Source organism: Citrus clementina, unplaced genomic scaffold, assembly GCF_000493195.1.
Source record: "Citrus clementina cultivar Clemenules unplaced genomic scaffold, Citrus_clementina_v1.0 scaffold_9, whole genome shotgun sequence".
NCBI classification, from domain to species: domain Eukaryota; kingdom Viridiplantae; phylum Streptophyta; class Magnoliopsida; order Sapindales; family Rutaceae; genus Citrus; species Citrus x clementina.
In genome coordinates this window covers 22,347,437-22,354,891 of record NW_006261964.1, presented here as the reverse complement: position 1 = coordinate 22,354,891, position 7,455 = coordinate 22,347,437, and the positions used below count along the sequence as shown (strand labels likewise).

The window sequence follows — 7,455 nt, the reverse complement described above, 5'->3', positions numbered from 1 at the left end:
ACTGGCAAACAGGGTCGTTTATAGTCAGATTCCCGAGACTATATCGCACATGCTCTTTCTGGAATAATGACCATAACTGGAGAATCGCTCCTTGCACATATCCACTGGGATGCGTTTCAAGAGACAAAAGGATATCATCCAATGACTCCTTATTCAAGCCATCCCTAATGAATTGAATCTTATCTTCCCTGTTATCAGACATCATTCCTAAAGAACATGGGTTTTTATTGCAACTCATTCTGGCACACTTATGACAAGCAACGGAAATTCTTCGAGCTCGTCGTTTTCTTGCATAATTTCCTTTACCACAACCAGGCATGTATGCAATAAATTTTGGAGGTAACTCACCTGCCGATCGTACTTTAGCCTCGATTAACCAACGGATGTCAGCAGGTATGTTATTCCTCATGAATAATCGCATGCGTTCGGACCGAGCTTTATAGATCGTAAGGAGGGCATTCTGAGGAAGTGAAGGGAATCGCTTGTGAAGTTTCGCTAGAATCTCGTTTCTGTCCATACCTTCGCCTCAGAATATCAGTTATTATGGGAAACTGAAGTAACCGACTTGATTGTCACGGAGTACCGTTATCCGCCACTTCACCGGGGTAACAAACTAAAGCACACAAACAGAAAAACAAATTAAAACACACAAAGAAAATTAAAATCGTCCTCTTATTGAATTTACCTCAAGCTCCAATTGGATGTCGTAAACACTTCTCTCAATGTCTCTGAGTTGGATTTCTAAACCCTCAATATAGGCTACTAACTCTGGTGGTTGTAGAGCCCAAATGCGTTGTGTTTTACAAAATTGAATCTGCCTTTTGAGATGAGTTTTGACACGTTGAAGTGGTTTAAGAATGTTCAGGAGGAACGGTCTAAGTATGAGACTCATGATTAACAATGATAAGAGAAAACTTAATGGTAAAATAAACACACTTATGCAAAAACAATTTCAATTAGCAAAAGAATAATATAAAGAAAGAAAAAAAAATCAAATCAACGAAAAGAAAGAAAAAAAAATCAATTCAAATCTGGTGGGTCACTCAAATTTATTTCGGTGTCTTCTCCACGTGGTTGGTATTCTAGATATGGCTTTAATCTTTGACCATTAACTTTAAACGTGACACCGTTCTTTGGGTCCTTAATTTCAATTGCCCCATGTGGAAAAACAGTATGAACAATAAAGGGACCAGACCAACGAGAGCGTAACTTACCTGGGAATAGGTGCAAGCGAGAATTGAATAAAAGCACTTTCTGACCTGGAGTGAACGATTTTCTCATAACGTGCTTGTCATGGAAGACTTTCATTCGTTGCTTGTAAATCTTGGCATTTTCGTATGCATCATTGCGAATTTCTTCAAGTTCTGCCAGTTGTAATCTTCTTTCTGAGTTGGCTTGCTGCATGTCAAAATTGAATTTCTTGATGGCCCAATACGCACGATGCTCGAGTTCCACAGGTAGGTGGCAAGCTTTTCCATACACTAGCCTGTAGGGTGACATCCCAATCGGGGTCTTGAAAGCCGTTCTATATGCCCATAAGGCATCATCAAGTCTTAATGACCAATCTTTTCTGTCCGGCCTCACCGTCTTTTCTAATATGTGCTTTATTTCTCGATTGGAGATCTCAACTTGGCCACTGGTTTGCGGATGATACGGGGTTGCCACTTTGTGTGTGATTGAATACTTTGTCAAAAGTGCTTTGAATGCTTTGTTACAAAAGTGGGCACCACCATCACTGATTATTGCTCGAGGGAATCCAAAGCGTGAAACAATGTTGCTCTTCAAAAATGCTATCACCACCTTGTGATCATTGGTTCTACGTGGAATTGCTTCTACCCATTTCGAGACGTAGTCAACACCAACCAATATGTATTGATGGCCAAAAGAAGGGGGAAAGGGTCCCATGAAGTCGATACCCCATACGTCAAAAATCTCAACCACTAAAATTGGATTTAGTGGCATCATGTTTCTTCGTGTAATGCTCCCCATTCGTTGACACCTATCACATGAAGAACAGAAAGTGTAAGCATCTCGAAATATAGTTGGCCAATAGAAACCACATTGTAAAACTTTTGTAGCTGTTTTCTTAGCACTGAAATGGCCTCCACACGCTTGTTCATGGCAGAATGAAAGAATATTCTGAATTTCATTTTCAGGGACACATCGTCTAACAATTTGGTCTGCACAATACTTGAACAAATATGGGTCATCCCAAAAGAAATTCTTTATTTCTGCAAAGAATTTAGCCTTATCTTGCTTGGTCCAATGCTCTGGAAGTTTACCTGTAACAAGATAATTAACTATATCAGCATACCAAGGTAATACTTCCACACTCATTAATTGTTCATCTGGAAATGACTCATTTAATATTAATGGCTCTGTAATTGTGTCAAAGTGAAGACGAGAGAGATGGTCCGCCACAACATTTTCTGGCCCTTTCTTATCTTTGAATTCCAAGTCAAATTCCTGCAAAAGTAACACCCAACGAATTAGTCTAGCTTTTGCATCTTTCTTTGTGAGAAGATATTTAAGAGCAGCATGATCTGTGAATATAATTATTTTACAACCAATGAGATAAGATCGAAATTTTTCCAATGCAAACACTACTGCTAGCATTTCTTTTTCAGTAGTTGAATAGTTCAACTGTGCATCATTCAATGTCATACTAGCATAGTAAATAACATGAGGAATTCGATCAACTCTTTGTCCTAAAACTGCTCCTACTGCATAATCAGATGCATCACACATTAGTTCAAATGGTAAACTCCAGTTTGGGGCCTGAATGATGGGTGATGATGTCAACAACTGTTTTAATTTTTCAAACGCCATAAGACATGAATCATTAAAGATAAAAGGTATATCCTTAACAAGTAAATTGCATAAGGGTCTAGAAACTTTGCTAAAATCTTTAATGAAACGTCTATAGAAACCAGCATGCCCAAGGAAAGATCTTACTTCTCTGACTGTTTTAGGTGGAGGAAGATTAAAAATGAGATCCACCTTGGCTTTGTCAACCTCAATACCTTTGCTCGAAATGATGTGACCGAGAACAATACCTTGTTTTACCATAAAATGACATTTCTCCCAATTTAAGACCAAGTTCTTCTCGATACATCTCTGCAGAACTAGTGTTAGATGATGTAAACATTGATTAAACGAGTCACCAAAGACAGAAAAATCATCCATAAAGACTTCAAGGAATCGTTCAACCATATCAGAAAAAATGCTCAACATGCATCGTTGGAATGTAGCAGGTGCATTACATAATCCAAATGGCATTCTCCTATATGCAAATGTGCCAAAAGGGCAAGTGAAAGTAGTTTTCTCTTGATCTTTTGGTGCTATGGGAATCTGATTATATCCTGAGTAGCCATCTAGAAAGCAATAAAATTCATGGCCTGCTAATCTATCAAGCATTTGATCAATAAATGGTAAAGGAAAATGGTCTTTACGTGTGACAGAATTCAATTTTCTATAATCAATGCATACACGCCATCCTGTAGTCACTCTAGTGGGTATCAATTCATTATCAGCATTGGTAACTACTGTGACTCCTGATTTTTTAGGGACAACTTGTACAGGACTGACCCATGAACTATCAGAAATTGGGTAAATGATACCTGCATCTAATAGCTTAAGGACCTCAGTTCTAACAACTTTTTTCATGTTAGGATTTAACCGACGTTGCATTTCCCTAGTAGATTTAGCATTTTCATCAAGGTGAATGTAATGCATGCAATCTGCAGGGTTTATACCTTTTATGTCTGCTATGGTCCATCCTAATGCTCTTTTATGCTCTTTTAAAACATCCAACAACTTACCTTTTTGTTCGTCATTTAGGGATGATGAGATGATTACCGGCAGAGTACTTTCTTCTCCCAAAAATGCATATTCCAATGTGTTGGGTAATGGTTTGAGCTCGAGTTTCGGTGGTGATTCTTATGATGGAATGAGTTGCTTCTCTGATGGTGCTAGTTGTTCAACTCTTGACTTCCATTTATTAGTGTCCATAGATGGTGCTGAGTCAAGTAGGGCATTGACCTCTTCGACCGATCTGTCAATATCAAAATCAAAACCAAAGTGAGTTAAGCATGTCTGTAAAGGATCATCACTAAGGTTTGAAACAAAAGTGTCATCAACTAATGCTTCTATTAAATCCACATCAACAATTCCATCATCTGCATTGTGAGGTTGTTTGGCAATGTTGAAGATGTTCAACTCCATAGTCATGTTGCCGAAGGACAATTGCATATTTCCGGTCCTACATTGAATGTGAGCATCCGCAGTTGCCAAGAAAGGTCGGCCTAGAATAATGGGGATGTGCTTCCTTGAATCCTGTATTGGTTGAGTGTCAATTACAATGAAATCAACAGGAAAATAAAACTTGTCTACCTGGATAAGCACGTCCTCCACAATACCACGAGGTATTTTCGTGGACCGATCTGCAAGTTGTAACACCACTGGAGTTGGGTGTAATTCTCCCAGTCCAAGTTTCACAAACACAGAGTAAGGCAATAAATTTACACTAGCTCCTAAATCCAACAAAGCATTCTCAATTGTGTGGTTCCCTATACTACATGAGATAGTGGGGGAGCCTGGGTCTTTGCATTTTAAAAGAATTTTATGTTGGAGTATAGAACTAACGTTTTCTGTTAAAAATGCCTTCTTTTGAACATGCATATTTCTCTTTTTAGTACAAAGGTCTTTAAGAAACTTGGCATAAGATGGAACTTGTTTAATAGCATCAAGCAAAGGGATATTAACACTTACCTGTTTGAAGATTTCGAGAATCTCACCTGTGGATTTTCCCTTCTTGCCTTTAGCTAACCTCTGGGGAAATGGAGCTTTTGGAACATATTCTCGTGGGTTGGTTTCTTCTTTCTCCTCCGGTGGTGAGTCTTCAACATTCACAGGTACAATTTGATTTTCTTTTGTCACCGGCATCTCCACTTTGTTGTCGACTTCTTTTCCTTTTCGTAAGGTCATGACTGCTTTGACCTCCCCATGCTGCTGTGGTGAACTGGTACTTGCTTCATGTACTCCTTTAGGGTTAGGCACTGGTTGACTTGAAAACTTGCCTTTCTCAACAGTCATTGCCAAGGTCTGAACTGAAGAAGCAAGTTGTCCCACCATCTTCTCGAGGCTTGAAACTGATTGAGCTTGTGAGTTAAAGCCCGCTCTCAATTCATTTCGTAATCCATCAATGGTGCGGTTCTGTTGCTCAATCGTGGAGTGAGTAACATTCCTGAAATTCTGGAATGCATCCTCTCATGGTCTAGGTTGAGAGTGGTTCTGGTTCTGATTGTATGGTCTAAATGGTGGCTGAGAGGCTTGAGGATTTTGTGGAATTGGTGGAGCTGGAGCTGCTGGTCCGTTCTGTTAGAATCCTTGAGACCATGAAAAATTGGGGTGGTCTCTCCATCCAGGGTTATATGTGTTGGAGTATGGGTTGTAATTTGATGGCTTTCTCATTACACCTATGGCATTGGCTTGATCTGAGTATGAGTCATGGTCATGTGGCTCTGTTGATTTAGCAGTCGATAATGATGCTATTTGTCGAGCAAGACCTTCAACCATCTCCTTGACTTCTTTGATTCCCGAAGTTGACTCGCCAATTTGAACCTCATTTACTCCTTTAATTCTTCTAGTATTCCTGAATGATCGACTCCGTTGTTGGGAATTATCCGCTTGTCGCTGGAAAAACTCCCAAATCTCTGATGCACTTTTTGACATTAGCTCTCCTCCACTTGTTGCCATTAGCCATTCTTGCACATTCGGCAATAATCCCTCCAAAAAGTATTGGCATTGGTGCCATTTCTCGTACCCATGATGTGGACACTTCAAGAGTAGCCCATTGAATCGCTCCCATGTTTCGAAAAATTGCTCGTCTTCTCTCTGGGTAAACTCCGAGATTTCCCTGCGAATAGCGTTGGTTTTATGCACTGGGAAATATTTATTCAAAAATTTCGTTACCATTTGTTCCCATGATGAAATGCTATTAGCAGGTAAAGTATTTAACCATGAACGAGCTCTATCCTTTAAAGAAAATGGGAATAGTCTAAGTTTAACATCATCATCTAAAAAATTCTCATATTTGAATGTTTGACAAATGGCATGAAAATCATTCAAATGATTATATGGATCCTCATTTTCTAGGCCATAAAATGTAGGGAGACAATTTAACACACTAGGTTTTAATTCAAAACTCCTAGCAGCTACATTTGGGTATCTTATACATGATGTGCTCAAATTTGCTAAAGGACTGAAATAATCTTTAAATGGCCTCTCCTGTGGTTGCAAATCCATTTTATTTTTTACTTGTTTGTGTGTGCGAAGTGTTTTCTCAAGTTCAAGGTCTATAGGTTCAAGATTGGGTAATAATGACCTTCGACCATGCATGCAAAACAAATAAAATAAAAAAATAAAGATGGGAACAAAATAAATAAAAAATAAAGAAGAGGGAGAAATTACGATACTAACCTTATTGCGCTATTAAAACCTTTCTATAAAAATACACAAAAACAAATACGTGAAATAAATTAACTAAAAATAAATTAATAAGATAAACAAAAAAAAATTACAAAGAAAAATAAATTGAAAATTAAATTACAGAATTTTAAAGAAGAGAAAGAGAAAAGAAATACTAACCTTTAAATGTAGATTCACTTTTTTTTTCTTTTTCTTTTAATAAAAAAAAATACAAGAAAAAAAATAAAAGAAATTATTCACAAAAATTAATTCTATGAATTAAAATTACTTACCTCCCGGCAACGGCGCCAAAAACTTGTTGTGCAAATTTTAATGTACTCGCAAGCGCACGAATCTATTGTAGTATAGATCTATGGTGACGAGTGTCGATCCCACGAGGAGGTGGATTTTAATTATGTGTAGAATTAATTTTGTAAATGGGTGGTTGGATTTATGGTGGAAATGGTTTGGAATATGCTAAAACTTAAATTAAAATGGCGAGAATAAATTCTAAAATTGGAATTGCAATGGCGAGAATAAATTGAAGATAATTCTATTGAAATGACGTATTTGGGTATCTAGATCCGTATCAACATGCATCATGAGCTAAATAATCCGTATTAATGCCAATTAAATCATGAGGGGGGAATCCACACCTCATGAACCATGCTCTAATCAATATGGTGCTAAGGGCTTATCGTGCCAAATAATAATAACCTTGTACTAGAGGGCCGGTGAAACCAAGGCGGTACTAGACAAGATTAGTATTATTTGTCGACGAGAAGTCAAAACATCCACAAAAACTAGAGGGGAAGAGAAAATAAATTTACCAAATTAAGCCCATGACACATGTTGAGACTTCACCTTCAACCCAAGCTTGAAAGAAAATTAGCCACTCATAATTGAACTAGGGGCAAAATGGGAATTTATTAAAATACGAAGAAAATACAAGATGGAGAAGGAATTACAGAAAATGGATCCCAAAAA

General features: G+C 37.8%; 1 non-coding gene across 1 annotated transcript; it reads left to right on the top strand.

The window, feature by feature from the left end:
- Window positions 1-5,821: 5,821 nt before the first annotated feature.
- LOC112095472 lies at window positions 5,822-5,925 on the top strand. Its single transcript, XR_002903842.1, has one exon. It is a non-coding gene; the product is annotated as a small nucleolar RNA R71 (small nucleolar RNA).
- Window positions 5,926-7,455: the final 1,530 nt, after the last annotated feature.